Source organism: Saimiri boliviensis, chromosome 9 (genome assembly GCF_048565385.1).
Source record: "Saimiri boliviensis isolate mSaiBol1 chromosome 9, mSaiBol1.pri, whole genome shotgun sequence".
In the NCBI taxonomy this organism is placed as follows: Eukaryota; Metazoa; Chordata; class Mammalia; order Primates; family Cebidae; genus Saimiri; species Saimiri boliviensis.
In genome coordinates this window covers 110,445,338-110,461,130 of record NC_133457.1, presented here as the reverse complement: position 1 = coordinate 110,461,130, position 15,793 = coordinate 110,445,338, and the positions used below count along the sequence as shown (strand labels likewise).

At 40.8% G+C, this 15,793-nt stretch overlaps 1 long non-coding RNA gene across 1 annotated transcript; it reads left to right on the top strand.

The window, feature by feature from the left end:
• The first annotated feature begins 1,626 nt into the window (after positions 1–1,626).
• Positions 1,627–15,133, top strand: LOC141585539 (uncharacterized). The gene is made up of 3 exons (XR_012519084.1): positions 1,627–2,402; positions 13,903–14,047; positions 14,413–15,133. It is a non-coding gene; the product is annotated as an uncharacterized LOC141585539 (long non-coding RNA).
• The last annotated feature ends 660 nt before the right edge of the window (positions 15,134–15,793 follow it).

Sequence of the window (15,793 nt, the reverse complement as noted above, 5' to 3'; positions counted from 1 at the left end):
CAGAGACAACTTCGTTACCAGTTTCTTGGGAATCTGTTGTTTTCTTGTTGTTGCTGTAACAAACTCCCACAAATTTAATAGCTTAAAACAACCCACATTGTTATTTATTTATTTATTTATTTTTTGAGGCAAGCCTTGCTCTGTCACCCAAGTTGGAGTGCAGTGCCACAATCTCAGCTCACTGCGACCTCTGCCCCCTGGGTTCAAGCGATTCTCCTGCTTTAGCCTCCCGAGTAGCTGGGATTATAGGCACCCCCCACCACACCCGGTTAATTTTTATATTTTTAGTAGAGATGAGGTTTCTCCATGTTGGCCAGGCTGATCTCGAACTCCGACCTCAGGCGATCCACCCGCCTTGGCCTCCCAAAATGCTAGAATTACAGGGATGAGCCACTGTGCTCTGCTGATTATTTTTTAGTTCTGTAGGTTAGATGTCTGACATGGGTCTCACTGACTAAATTCAAGGTGCTCCTTTGTGGAAGCCCGAAGGACCCATTTCCTTCTCTTTCCCAGTCTCTAGACTCCACCTGCATTTCTGAGCTCATAACCAGCTTCCATCTTCAAAGCCAGCCCTGGCCAATTGAGTGTTCTTCACGCTGCATCCCTCTGACATTCTCTTCTACCTCTTTTTTCTATATAGCCTTGCAGTTACCCTTGTGATTACACTGAGCGCACCTAGATAACCCAGGATAATCTCCTGATCTTCAGGTCAACTTATTACCAATCTTAATTCCATCCACACCTTAATTCCTCCTTGCCATATAACCTAACATTTTCAAAGCCTCCAGGGATAAGGACTTGGATCTCTTTAGGGGGCTGTTATTCTGCCTGCCATGGTATCTTTTAAGAGATAATCTATACATATAAGTATGTGTTTTCATTTAAACCCTAATAAAAAGCAGTACTGTATATGCAAATGTGGTACATACCTAATTTTAACCTCCTGTAATGTACGCCTATTAACTAACTTGGATCTTGACCATCATTTATTTTTAAGGAAATAGAATGCATAGCACATAATAAAACTAAGTATTGCTTCATGAAACTTTTGTTTCAGTCTTTTGTGGGTAAGTGCATATGTGTGAACTGCGTCATGATATAAAAAGCATTTTTTACTATGAGTCACAGTAAAAAATGTTGGGAAGTTATTATTATATAGTTTAGTGGTTATATGAGGTTTTTCTGGGGTTAGACTGTCTGGCTCCATTGCTTACCGGCTGTATGACCTTGAATAACTGACTTAATCTTTCTGAGCCTCAGTCTCCTTGTCTGTAAAATGGAGATAAAAACTGTAGTCTATCTTACAGGGTTTATAGGAACATTCAGTGGGTTGAAATGTGCTCAGGGCTTAGCACAGGGCTTGGGAGTGATAAGCATGTGTTATTATTATCTTTGCTTTTACTATCCTCCTTCTTCTTTTAAAGGCACAGAGAGGATGGCGTTTTCAGGGGAGAAAGAAGCAAAGTTACATAGGGATTTTTGTACCAATGGGAAGTGTGACCTCGGCTCAGAGGATTGCAAATGAGTTTGTAATCTGAGGGGGGCTGATCATTAACCCATCAGAATCCTCCAGACCTGAGCACAAATTAGTTTGTCATTCATTTGGTAGGTCAGTAAGTATTTGTGGAGATCTATTGCGTTTCAGGCCTGTTCCAGAGTGAAGATGTGGCTGGAAACCAGCATAGCATCTCTTTGTCCTCGTGGTGTGCACAGTCTAGAGGTGTGCAGGCACTCAACAGGTGGGTCATTACAGGTGCACTGGGTGCTATTAAGGAGAAGTACAGAACAGCAAAAGCAGGCAAAACGGAGGATTCTGGTGTACCTGGGTTGGGGGTGGGGGGTGCCCAGGGAATTCCCTGTGGAGATGTATTTGGCCAGCCACCTGTATGGTGAATAGAGGTTACAAGGGTCAAGGGCTTTGGGGTGAGGAGGAGAACTTCGCGTGGATGGCAGGACACGTGCAGACTTTGGCATGAGAGGTAATGTGCCCTGATTTGGGGACTGAAGCAGGTTGTGTGTCCTGAGGACCTGGAAGGAGGAAGATGTCTAACAGGAGCTGAGAGCATGGGACTCGGGACAGGGGAGTGTTGAGACTGGGGACAGAGAAGAGAGGCTGAGGTCTTTGGGGTGCTTGATGGGATGAAAGCAGCATTAAGAGCCTGGGGATTCAGGAAGAAGACCTCCTAAAACACAATAAAACTTGAGATCTGCTTTGTGAAGGCATCCCAGAGTTTAGGGCAGGGGGAAGCTATTCAGAACAGCAGCCCAGGGAGCTGTGGCTTGAAGTCCCGGAAGAAATGAGGAGACCCCTCATCCGCTTTGGACCAGCTGCCCAAGAAGCTCCAGGCTCTGCAGTACCTTCTGGAAAAATTCTGAAGGCTCGCCAATGTCAAGATCTGTGGGTAAGAACTAAAGCTAAAATTTCATTAGGATCAATGTCAAGGTCAGCCTGCGGTTATTCATGTATTCAACAAGTGTTTATCAAATGCTGCTTTAAAGTCAGAGAGGCCTGGGTTGACATCTGGAGTCTGTTACCTATTAAGTTCCTAAGAAGTGTTTACTTTGTGCCTCAGTTTCCCAGCCTGTAATTTGGGGATGACAATACTACCATCCCCAATACCTAAGGGGTAGGAAGCATTGATGTTGAGAAGAGAAGGAACTTACCACATTGCAGGCTCCCGGTAACTGTGTGTTCTGGATTCTAGACTAGGCTTAGAGTGCACAGAAATGAAGAAGCCAGGTTTGTTTGTTTATTTGTTTGTTTTGGCTTTTTTATTTGTATTTGGGGGAAGTATTAGCTGCAGTATTTGGGGGAAGACAGACAAGAGAAGAGATGATTTCTGTATGCCAGGATTAGGTACCCAGTAATGAAAGCATTGGAGCCTATGGAAACAGAGAGGGGATCTCTGGGTGAAAAAATCAACTGCCAGTGAATTCATAGGTTACTTCTCAGAGTTACTTGGGTCCCTTTGAGCTATAAGTGATAGAAACGCAACTAAAACTGACCTGTATTGGTTTATACAACAGATAAATCCAGAGGCAATGGCTTCAGGCTTGACTGGATCCAGGTGCTTAATCCTAAGGTCTTGATCTCAGTCCATCTTTCCGATCCATTTACCTCTGCCTTAGCTTCATTCTCAGGCAGGCTTGTGGTAGAAAGATGCCTCCAGCAACCCCAGGCTTATTTCCTGCCAGCCTAACCACTCCTGTGGAAAGAGAGCTTTTCTTCCCCTAGTAAATCCAAGCACTGAGTCTCATTCCATTGGCTGAGTCATGTGTCCATCCCTGAAATGATCCCGGGGGCCAGGGGAATAAACTATGATGATTGGCCCTGCCTGAGTCACATGCTCAGCCTTAGAGTCTGAGTAGGAGGGCGACTGGGCAGGGTTCAGACCCACGAAATCACGTGGCTCTGCTGTTCTCTGTCAGTTTTACTCTGAAGGATGTAAAAAGAGGTGGCAAATATACCCTCATCTTTGTTCTTCTGCTTTCCAAAGAGGAGAAAAGCCAGTGCTGCTTGAGTGATTTATCAAAGCGGAGGAGGGGCACATACACCAGTAGCAGGAACAGCGCAAAATAACTGAGAGGTAGAGTTTCAGGGTGCTAAAGCATAAAAGAACACAAGGAATTTATAATAAGAGTTATCAGTGGCTAAATACTGCCTCCCACATCCAATTTGTTAGAGTTATGAGGGAAGATTGATATTTCTGCTTGGGTCATGCTTCTTTATTTTTATTTTTAAATTAATTAATTATTTTATTTTTATTTGAGACAGAGTCTCACTTTGCCAGGGCTGGAGTGCAGTGGCGTGATCTCAGCTGACTGCAACCTTCATCGCCTGGGCTCAAGCGAATCTCCTGCCTCAGCCTCCTGAGTAGCTCGGATTACAGGTGCCTGCCACTACGCTCAGCTAATTTTTTGTATTTTTAGTAGAGACAGGGTTTCACCATGTTGGCCAGGCTGGTCTCGAACTCCTGACCTTGTGATAGGCCCGCCTCGGCCACCCAAATTGCTGGAATTACATGCATGAGCCACTGCACCCGGCCGGGTCATGCTTCTTTAAGTGGAACACCGGTTGTTAAATATAGGGGTTCATGGATGTGTGTGAGTTACATATAAATTTGAAATTCTTCTCTCAGTTTCTTTTTTTTTTCTTTTTTATAGCTTTCATTTTATGTTCGAGGGTACATGTGTTTGTCACATAGGTGAACACATATCACGGGGGTTTGTTGTACATACAATTTAAACACCCAGGTATTAAGCTCAGTACCCAGAAGTTATCTTTCCTGCACCTGCCACTTCTCCCACCCTCAAATAGACTCCAGTGTCTATTGTTTCCTTCTTTGTGTGCATAAGTTTTTATCATTTAGCTCCCACTTATGAGTGAGAACAACCAGTATTTGGTTATCTGTTCCTGCATTAGTTTGCTAAGGATAATAGCCTCCAGCTCCATCCATATTCCCACAAAAGATGTAATCTTGTTATTTTTATGGCTGCATAGTATTCCATGGCACCTATGTACCACATTTTCTTTATCCAATCTGTCATTGATGAGCATTTAGGTTGATTTCATGTCTTTGCTGTTGTGAATAGTGCTGCAATGAACATTTGTGTGCATGTGTCTTTATGGTAGAATGCTTTATATTCCTCTGGGTATATACTCAATAACAGGATTGCTGGATTGAATAGTAGTTCTACGGTTAGCTCTTTGAGAATTCGCCATACTGCTTTGCACAATAGTTGAACTAATTTACACTCTTACCAACAGTGTACAAGTGTTCCCTTTTCACTGCAACTTTGCCAGTATCTGTTATTTTTTTTACTTTTTACTAACAGCCATTCTGAATGGTATGAGATGGTATCTCATTGTAATTTTGGTTTGCATTTTTCTAATGATCAGGGATATTGAGCTTTTCTTCATAGGCTTGTTGGCCTGATGTATGTTCTTCTTTTGAGAAATGTCTGTTCATGTCCTTTTCCCACTTTTTTAATGGGGTAGTTTTTCTCTTGTAAATTTGTTTTAGCTCCTTGTAGATGCTGGATATAGACCTTTGTCAGATGCATAATTTGCAAATATTTTCTCTCATTCTGTAGGTCGCCTGTTTACTCTGTTAATAGTTTCTTTTGCTGTGCAGAGGCTCTTAAATTTAATTAGCTCCGACTTGTCAATTTTTGCTTTTGGTGTTTTTGTTATGAAAATCTTTGCCCATTCCTATGTCCAGGATGGTATTGCCTAGGTTTCCTCCAGGGCTTTTTTTTTTTTTAATAGTTTTGGATTTTACATTTAAGTCTTTAATCCATCTTGAGTTGATTTTTGTGTATGGTGCAAAGAAGGGCCAGCTTCAATCTTCTGTATATGGCTAGCCAGTTACCTAGCACCATTTATTGAATAGGGAGTCTTTTTCATGTTGTTTGTTTTTGTCAGCTTTGTGTAGCCTTATTTCTGGATTCTGTTCTGTTCCATTGGTTTATGCATCTGGTTTTGTACCAGTGCCATGCTGTTTTATTTACTGTAGCCCTGTAGTATAGTTTGAAATCAGGTAACATGATGCCTCCAGCTTTGTTCTTTTTGCTTAGGATTGCCTCGGCTATTCAGGCTCTTTTTGGTCCCATATGAATTTTAAAATACGTTTTCTAGTTCTGTGAAGAAAGCCATTGGTAGTTAGATAGGAATAGCACTGAATCTGTAAATCACTTTGGGCAGTGACCATTTTAATGATATTGATTCTTCCTATCCATGAGATGGATGGTTTGCCATTTGTTTGTGTCTTCTTTAATTTCTTCGAATACTGTTTTATCATTCTTATTGCAGAGACTTTTCACCTCCCTGGTTAGCTGTATTCCCAGATATTTTCTTCTTTTTGTGGCATTTGTGAATGGGATTGTCTTTCTGATTTGGCTCGCAGTTTAGCTGTTGTTGGTGTATAGGAATGCTAATGACTTTTGTATATTTATTTTGCATCCTTCCACTTGGCTGAAGTTAGTTATCAGTTGGAGGCGCTTTGAGGCCATCTCTCAGTTTCTTATCCGAGACCATGTGCTTCCACTAGGGCATTTATAGGGGAGAAGACTAATAACAAACTAGCAGATATAATGTAAGACAAAATGAATACAAATAAAATAAATAAAGCACGGGCAGTGCTCAGGCAGAGAGGCACATGTGCCTGTGGGCACACAGTCCAGGCTAGGTGACGTGTGTGGTGACTATTTTAATGGTTCATTTTACATGCCAACTTGACTGGGCCAGTGGTGCCTAGATATTTGATCAAACATTATTCTGGGTGTTTCTGTGAGGATATTTGGAATGAAGTTACATTTAAATCTATAGACTGAGCAAAGCAGAAGGCCCTCCCTAATGTGGGTGGGCCCCATCCAATCAGTACAAGACCTCAATAGAGTAAAAAAAGGCTGACTCTCCCTGGAGTAAGAGTGAATTCCTCATGCCTGACTGCCTTTGAACTTGGACATTGGCTTTTTCCTGCTTTTAGACTTGAACTGAAATGTCAGCTTCTCCTGGATCATGAGTCTGCTGGCCTTTGGACTGAAACTACTCCATTGGCTCTTCCTTCTTGGGCCTTCAGCTTGTGACTCCATTTGCAGATGTGGGGACTTGCCAGTCTTTATAATCACATGAGCCTATATTTATATCTCCTATTGGTTCTTCTCCTTTGGAGAGTCCTGAATAATACCACTGTCACTGCCTTATTGTGTGTCAGGAGTTGTGCTGGGTGCTTTATAGGCTCTGTTCTATTTTTCCTGTATTGCTACCCTGGAAGTGAGGCATGTTCTTATTTGCAGATAAGAACTGGAGGCTCACCAAGGCCGGTAAATGATTTGCCGATGTCCCTGGCTGCTAAGCAGCAGAACTGATATTTGACTCCAAATTCCCTTCCTAACTTGCCATACAGGAAGCACAAACCAAGACTCTGGGAGCAAAGAAACAAAGTTGGTTCTTTGCAGGGGGAAAATGACCTAGAAAAGTCCCTTGTGAGGAAAAATAAAGGAAATCATGTGTGTCAGTATGAAAGGGGAAATATAATTACAAATGTAGGAAAAAGTAAAATAATTATAAGAAAAAAACATGGAACTTCAAAGCAAAACCATGGAAAATGTAGGAAACATTAGCGATCTTTAAGCAAAACATAACTGGTCAAAATTGACTTGAGGTCAAAAATATAAAAAGACAACTAACCAGAAGAAAAAGCAAAAACATTATTAAATGTTTACCAAAATGGGCTGGGCATGATGGCTCATGCCTGTAATCCCAGCACTTTGGGAGGCTGAGGCAGGTGGATTGTTTGAGGCCAGGAGTTTGAGACCAGCCTGAAGAATGTAAGGAGACTCTGTCTCCATAAAACAAACAAACAAACAAACAAACAAACAAACAAATAAACAAACTGGGCATAGAGGGTGTGTACCTGTAGTTCTAGCTACTTGGGAGGCTGAGCAGGAAGGATTGCTTCAGCTCAAGAGTTTTAGGCTGCCATGAACTATGCTTATGCCACTGAACTCTAGCCTGGGCAACAGAGCAAGACTCTGTCTCAAAACAATAACAACAAACAAAAAAAAATTTACCAAAATATTATTCAAAGTGCTTCAGTCTACAGAACTTGATGCAAAGTTTCCCAAATCATTTATCCAAAATAAAGATCAACCTTCCTGCTAAGGTTTGGCATTCCGAATACAATTAGGAAAACAAATTGCTTATGAATAAAGATCATGTTCACTTATGAATAAAGATGCCAAAATTGTCAATAAAGTGTCAGCAAATATAATTCAGTGGCATATTAAAAGAATATTATCTTATGAGCAAATAATCTGTGTTTCAGGGGGGCAGGAATGGCTCATCATTAGGAAAGCTGGCAGAATTCATTACATCAGCAAATTAAGGGAGAAAAGCCAGACTTTGTATTTGAAAAATGCTGGAGCAGCATTTGATCAAATTCTACAGCTGTTTGCAGAAAGAAACTACATGAATAAAATAAAAATATTTAGTACAAACTAACAGTAGGCAGAGTATGAGGTTGGTGCAAAAGTGACTGTGGTTCTTGTTATTACTTTTAACGGAAAAGATTGCAACTGCTTTTGCATCAACCTAATATTTTACCATGAAACATGAATTAGCCCCAATAAAATGAGAAATAAGACAGGATGGCTACTGTCTACACTGTCCTTTCAAAGTTTTTAGCTAATACAATTATATAAGAAAATAAAATAAGTAGCATAAATATTTGAAGTTACCATTTTTTTGCAGATGATATAATTGTAAATATAGAACATTTAAAAGAACCTACTTACAAAATAGTATTCACATGAGGATTTGATTTTTGTAAATGGCAATTTATAGACTGATTGAATATGTACTAAATATGAAGACACCAATAGCTTTCTTTTTATTAGAAATAGGCATGAACACTGAAGAATATTTCATTTATAACAGTGATCAAAACTATAAATACAAAGAAATTTAACAAGCAAAGTCCAAGACCCATATGGAAATGATTGTAAGATTTTAATTAGAGAACAAAAACTAAAAGCCTAAATAAAAGGAGTAAGTGGAAAAACATGTACTTTCAAATTTCAAATTTGAAAAAGACATTAGAATTTTCAAATTTTATATCATTTAAAATTTGTGAAATTTTGAGTTTCATAAAATTTCTATCTTTCCCAAATTAATATTTCAATTGTATAAAATTCCAATCCTTTCTTTAGCAAAGTTTTTTCTGGAGGTGGATAAAAATCACCAAGAAATTTTTTTAAATGAAGCCTTGGGTGGGGTAGAAAATGGTCCTGAGCTGGACATTTCCAATTGTCTCTGCCCTTCTCTACCCTGCCCCAAACCTGACCCCTGTGACTGCGTTCCTAGCTCCCTCATCCTCTTATACGTGGTTGGATTTGGGCAGTGGGTGGTACCGTAAGGAACAGGCGGGCAGGAGGAGATCAAGTCAGAATGTTTGCTCCCCAGCTCCTTCCCTGGGGGGTTACAGTGAGTGGATTGCCTCTTTCTTACTGAAGACCATAGTTCCTGGCAGACAGCCCTTTCTGTAGAACTCTGCTCCCCAGATTCCAGAAAACGCTTCCTCCCAGAGGTGTGCTGGTAACTGTTGACAGCTCTGGGGGCATGAAGCTCTGATGTACAGCATTTGCCGATTTCACTGGTGTAAGTATTCCCAGCATGCTGATTTAAAGCTACTAATGTGAGGTTGCGTGTCGATAACGACTGGCCCCTGCCAGCTAGTGTGAGCCTCCTTCAGCACACCCTAGGGACAGCTCCCTCTGTCGCTGGCCCTGGCATACTGCCCTACTCCTTGTTGGCTTTCATAAAGCTTGTCCATCCCTTCTCTGTTGTACCACTTGAGTAGACTGTTTGCTTCCTGCTAGGACCCTAGCTGATGAATTACTAGAAAGTTAGTCAAAGAAAAAGAAGAACAAATAGATTAATAGAACATTATAGGCACGCCATAAATTAATCTGAGTGCATTTGGGAAATTTATGTATATGTATTTATATGTATAAATATATGTATATATATTTTAAATATATGTTTAGGTGGCATTTATATTCAACAGAAACAGGCTACTTCATTTACAAATGGTGCTGACTCAAGAGTCTGTCCATTAATAAGAAGGTAGGTTAGACTCTACCTCATACTATCGTATATGACAAAATAATTCTAGATGGATCAATATCTAAATGTAGGAATACAACAAAAACATTTGAATAATACGTTAGAGAATATTTATATATGCTCAGGATCACATGGGGGGGGATTTGCAACAAAAAATGACAGGCGAAGATATAATGTCCCTAATCTATTGAGAGCTCCTAGAAATTGGCAAGAAAAAGATAAACATTTAAACAGCAAAATGGAAAAAGTGTATTCACAGAATGACCAATATGCCTGAAAACATTTGTAACCTTGCTTATGGTCAAAAATGTCTAGATGGTAATAGAGTATATTATACTCCTTTGTTGATAAAAATTGAGAAGATTGACAACATTTCAGCTTGGTGAAGATGGAAAGGAACTGTCATACCTTCCTGAAGAAATGTGAATTGCTACAATGATTCTTGAAGTATTGTTAGAAAGTATTATTAAACTCAAAGTATTATGAAAGTGTTATTACATTTAAAATGCTTGGCTAATTTTTGTCTTTGTAGCAGAGGTGGGGTTTCACCAGTGTTGGCTAGGCTGGTCTTAAACTGCTGACCTCAAGTGACCCACCCAGACTCCAGCCTGGGTGACAGAGATACTTTGTCTCAAGGATAAATAAATAAATAAATAAATAATAAATAAAATGCTTGGAACCTTTGACCCAGAAGTCTCACATTTGGAAATCCATCCTACATAATAAATTATCCTACATACTACATAAATAAAATTATCAGTACGGGATATATCACTAAGGATTCTTATTGTGGCATTGATTATACAGACACAGATTGAGGACCAGCTAAATGTCCTGATGGACACAGTGTAATAATCTGATAAATTGTATTTTTTCATACCGTGACTTCTATGTTGTAGTTTGAATTGGATCAATATTTGTCAACCTGGAGAGGGGTCCACAATGCATATGATTAATCAGATTTTGGAAAGGGTGAGAAACTGATTTATGTGACTGTTTGTTGGCATTTGTTTGTATAAGTATGGAGGGAAAAACGTGCATGGGAAGATTCTCACCCAACTATTAAAGCTTAAGGTGTGGATTTTTGCTATTTTAACTAATCTCTGTTGATTGATTTGTTTCAAACAGTGTGGGCTGGTTGTGTTGTTAGAAAGAAAAATAATGACAAGGTGACATTGGAGCGGGAACCTGAAGGAAGACAGGGAGTGAGAGCAGTGTTCAAATATATAAAGAAGAAAATAGAAATAATTCATAGTCTTTCTAACCGGAGATGCTTTTTGTTTGTTTTGTTTTGTTTTGTTTTGAGACAGAGTCTCGCTCTGTCACCCAGGCTGGAGTGGGGTGGCAAAATCTCAGTTCACTGCAACCTCCACCTCCCGGGTTCAAGCGATTCTCCTGTCTCAGCCTCTGGAGTAGCTGGGACTGCAGACGGTGCCCACCACCATGCCCAGCTAATTTTTATATTTTCAGTAGAGGCGGGGTTTCACTGTGTTGACCAGGCTGGTCTTGAACTCTCGACCTCAAATGATCCGCTCATTTCGGCTTCCCAAAGTGCTGGTATTACAGGCATGAGCCATCACACCCGGCCACTTCTATGCAACATTTTGATGTTTTCTTTTCAGTTATTTTCTATGCAGTTTTTTTTTTTAAAGCATACAATTTAAATGATGCAGTATATAAATGTTTATATTCTTTTTCTCTCCTTTCCTCGGACTTCATATTGTATTTTCTTGTGCTCTAAATATGTCTTTCTGATTATTTCCTTAGGATGATTTCCTGAGAGTGACATTGTGGATTCAAAGTATATACGCTTTTAACATTTTGATAGTCGCTCTCCAGAAATATTGTACTATTTTACCTTCCCACCAACAGTATAGAAGACTTCCCGTTTCTGCACATTTTTATCACCGCTGTGTATGGGCTCTTTAAAACCTTTGTTATTCTCACCTTACTGTTTTTGTTAAAAAGAAGGAAACAAATTTCATGGTTACTTTCCTTCTTTCTTTGGTTATTTGTAGAAGTTAATAACCCCCTCATTCTCTGCAAAAGAAAAATACAGACATGTTTAGAAAATCATTTCTTTCTTCTGGCAACAAATATTCAGAGCTTTCTTTGTGTCCAGCATTGCATTTCTGCAGATGCGGGTCATGGAATTGCAGTGCCAAGAGAGAATGGAGAAATCTGGTACAACATCGTTTTGTAGAGGAAAAAGATGCAAGCCCAGAGTCCAGTGGTTTGTCCAAGTCACATAGTGAATTAGTTGAAGGTCTGGGAGTAGAACTTGGGTCTGAATGCTCTCTTTAGTATAAAACACTGCTTCTAAAAACAAAACAAAGATCACTGTGGCCTATTTAACTGGAAAACTATGATTTGGTGGGGGCGTGGGGGTGGCCTGGAAGTGAGGTTGGAGGGATGGAAAGCGGTGAGCCAAACCTCAGTAGCTGTGGGGACCAGGCTCTGTGGTGCAGAGGGGCGGCTGACATTCTGCAGTTGATCCCCAGAGTTTGGGGAGAAAAGTAAGCATCAGGAAATTAGCTCTGTTGGCTGTCTTTGTCATTCTGAACCTCTCACCCTACTCCTTCCCCGCCCTCCCAGACCCATTTCAGAAATCCGGTCCCATTTTTCTTGCCTCTGACCCTGGTGGCTGAAGTTTCTCTCGGTATCATAAAACCTGGGGTTGTAAAATTCATATTGTAACTTTAAGAGCCACATCTGTTTTAATCATTTTTTTTCCTGTTTTAAGAACACAACGGGATTTTAATGGCGGCAATAAAATGGAAAAGTTGAAGGAAATTATCACAGATTTGTAAAGCTATAACGCAGGTTCCTGGGCTCATGTGAGCAGTCAAATTACAAAGAAGTAACCCAATTGCTTTTATTGCAGGCAGATCTCTGGTTTAAGCATTTCTCAGTTTAATCTATTGATGAGGATTAGCATTTTATTCACTTCGGCACTCATAAGAGCCTTGGTACATATTATCCAATAGGCCAGATTGGTGGGAATCGTGAATCTCAGAGACGCAGAGAAATAGCACGGGGCAAAAAATATTGGGTCTTGCAAGTCAGGCAGACCTGGTTATAATCCTGAGTCCACCATCTTTAGCTGGATATGTGGCTTTAGGTAAAGTCCTACTTTCTCTAAATTTTGCCTTCTTCTTCTTCTTCTTCTTCTTTTTTTTTTAATATAGTGATAGATGAGCAAGTTTTGCAGTGAAATTGTACAAAGAAATCACTCAGCGTGAAGTCAGGCAAACAGTAGGTGCTTACTAAATGGTTGCTGTCATCTGGTTCGCCTTCTGATGAATAAGCTATTTGAAGCAGCCACTGGTGCTGCTCCTTCTCTATCCTCTTGTACTGTCTTCCTCTCACCAAAAACGCTTACTGCAAACACCTGCACTGCTCCACCTGAGGCTCTTTTTCTGGCCCCTGGAGCACACTTGGCTCATGCTCAGAGCAAGCCAGAAGTGCTGATGGGTTCATGCCCCAGAAGCAGCTCTCAACCAATCAGAAGTCGGGGGTGGAGGATAAATACCTCCACTCCCTCTCCCCACAGGTGGGATCACTCTGAGGCACAGAGTGCCGCCTCCCCAAGCACCCCAGTGGGATTAAGCTCTATTTGTTCACGGTGAAAACCTGCTTGGTAATATACTCTGTATTGGTTTCCTTTTCTTCTGTGTCTTATGTACAAGGAGAAAGAGACGAGAAGGAGCAGGTGAGGGATGAGGAAATGGTCCCTCAATGCTCTAGTGACTTTTAATTGCCAGTACCTGCATCTTTACCTGGGGTTTCTTCTCCCCCTGAAACTGGAAGGACTTGCTTCTGGCTGGAAGAAGCGCCCACGATTCAACACCGCACCCCCCTCCCCAGTACGTCTCAACCAATGACTCTCAGGAATTAGTGTATCAATATCCCAGCTCCCTCAAAGTGTGGGCAGAATAATTCTGAGGTGTGTGCTTTGCACTGTTTCCCAGAGTTTGTTGGAGGGATGAAGCTGTCTGGGGTCACCTGTTGCAGTGGCTGACTTGATAAGGCACACTGTATCTGCTGACTTTTCCCCTCTGTCTGCTTTCCTGCTGCTTCTTGATTTATCACCTCCCATCTCTTAAATAAACGACATACCTTTACATCCCTTTCTCAGTGATTGCTTTCAGGAAAACGGAAATGTGTGATATCTCTGATGTTCGAGTGATGAGGAGAAGTCAGGTTTGAAAAGAATTGGGTAAAAGTGGAATAAAAAAGTGAATACATGTTTTATTTATTAATTATTTATTTAGTGATGCCATTTTCTGTGATGTGGAAGACGGAGGGGGAATAGGAAGGAACTGAAGATTGCAGCATCACAGTTAAGAGCATGGACTCTGGAGCCAGACCCTCGGGTTCATGTCCCAGCATTGCCGTTTAACATCTGCAGGAACTTAGGTAAGCCACTGAGTCCCTTAATGCCTCAGTTTCTTCATCTGTAAAATGGAACTGCAAGCTGTACTTCAGGGGGTCCTGAGGAGGACTGACTGAGTTACAGTATGTAAAGCACCTGCAACTGCCTCATGCAGGAAACACTGTTACGATTACTACTAGCAGTTTTGTGATTAGTATTACTGCTTTAGACATGTTAAGATTGAGATGCCCATTGACATCCAATTATATCTGGCCCAAGTGCTCCCTAGTCTCTGGGGACAATGTGGTGAGATAATAACAGAGATGAAAGAGTCATGGAAACTCCTTGTTTACCCGTCCGTCTGCCCCTTTGCGCTCCAGAAACCATGACTAACTCTCTTTGGTCCCAGGGTTTGACTCAGGGCTGCTCAGAGCGGTGACTTAGGATAGCCACTGAGGACAGAAACAAATGAAAGAAGGAGCATGTCTTGCTGACCACAGGTAAGGGAACATTCATGAGATTATTTCTGTAGGAGTCCCAGATCTAGTCCATGGAGGAGCTGCTGTCATTGCCCCCAAGGCAGCTCTAGTGTTTTTTAGAGTTTGTCTACCCCAGAGTTAAAAGGTTTTCCTGAGAATGAAGTGCTGGGGCTTTGCAGATCGGAGATAAGGCTGCTCTCAGAGTCTGCGGTAACCTGAGCTGCCCAGGCTTGGCAGAGGCGTCTGGGAAGCTCTCATAAGAAAGGGAGGACAGAAAGCCAGCCCAGGTAGGCATGCCAGCTCCTGGCTTCTCCCAGATGAGAGCCCAAATGTGGGGATAACGACCTTTTGCTGAAAGCAGCTTAATCCCAAAAGGTGCTTGAACAAATGGAGCCTGCAGTCAGTGGAAGCATCAGTTGGTGCCACCCTCTGCAAAGGCAAATTAATGATACCAGCACCTTGTTGAGTCATTTTGGAGCCTGAGGCCAAAGGGAAAATGTGCAGGCTTCATATATATGACTTTAAACATTTATTATTAGTATTATTTTTGAGACAGGATCTCACTGTGTCACCTAGGCTGGAGTGCAGCAGCTCGATCATTGCTCACTGCAGCCTCAAGCTCCCAGGCTCAAGCAATCCTCCTGCCTCAGCCTCCTGAGTAGCTGGGACTACAGACATTTGCAACGATGCCCAGTTAGCCTATATATATATGTATATATATACACACACACACATATATATATACATATATATACATATATATGTGTGTGTGTATACATATATACATATATATATATGTCTATTTTTTAGTCTGTTTTTTTTTTTTTCAAAAAGTTACTTCTTTCCAGAGGTATATTTTGAAAACATTAGTGATGAGTTTGGTTCCATTGAAGTCAGCAAAGTAAAATTAATACAAATTTTGTTTGGGGTACAAATAAAATAAAACATAAGTAATTCTGTGCGTTTTAATACGCTTACTTTTAACTTTTCAGTATACATTTTTCAACTACTTTAATGATCCGGGAGAAAATTACCATTAAAGAATACATTAAAATGTGTACATAAAGGCATGCTTTTCCTTTGGCCACAGGCTCAGTGAGACCAATATGGCACTGCCAGAAGCTGTCTTTAAAATTCTGATATTTTGCTCATGGATAGTTTTTAGCATTAATTTCGATTTTTTGAAATACTGCAACAATTTATCTCGATTACTGAGTTTTGGGGGCATCCTGTTACATTTCATGCCAGAATGCTTCACTCACCTCACCCTACTTCTGATTCTGCTTGTGCCAAACCATATGGGCCTTATCC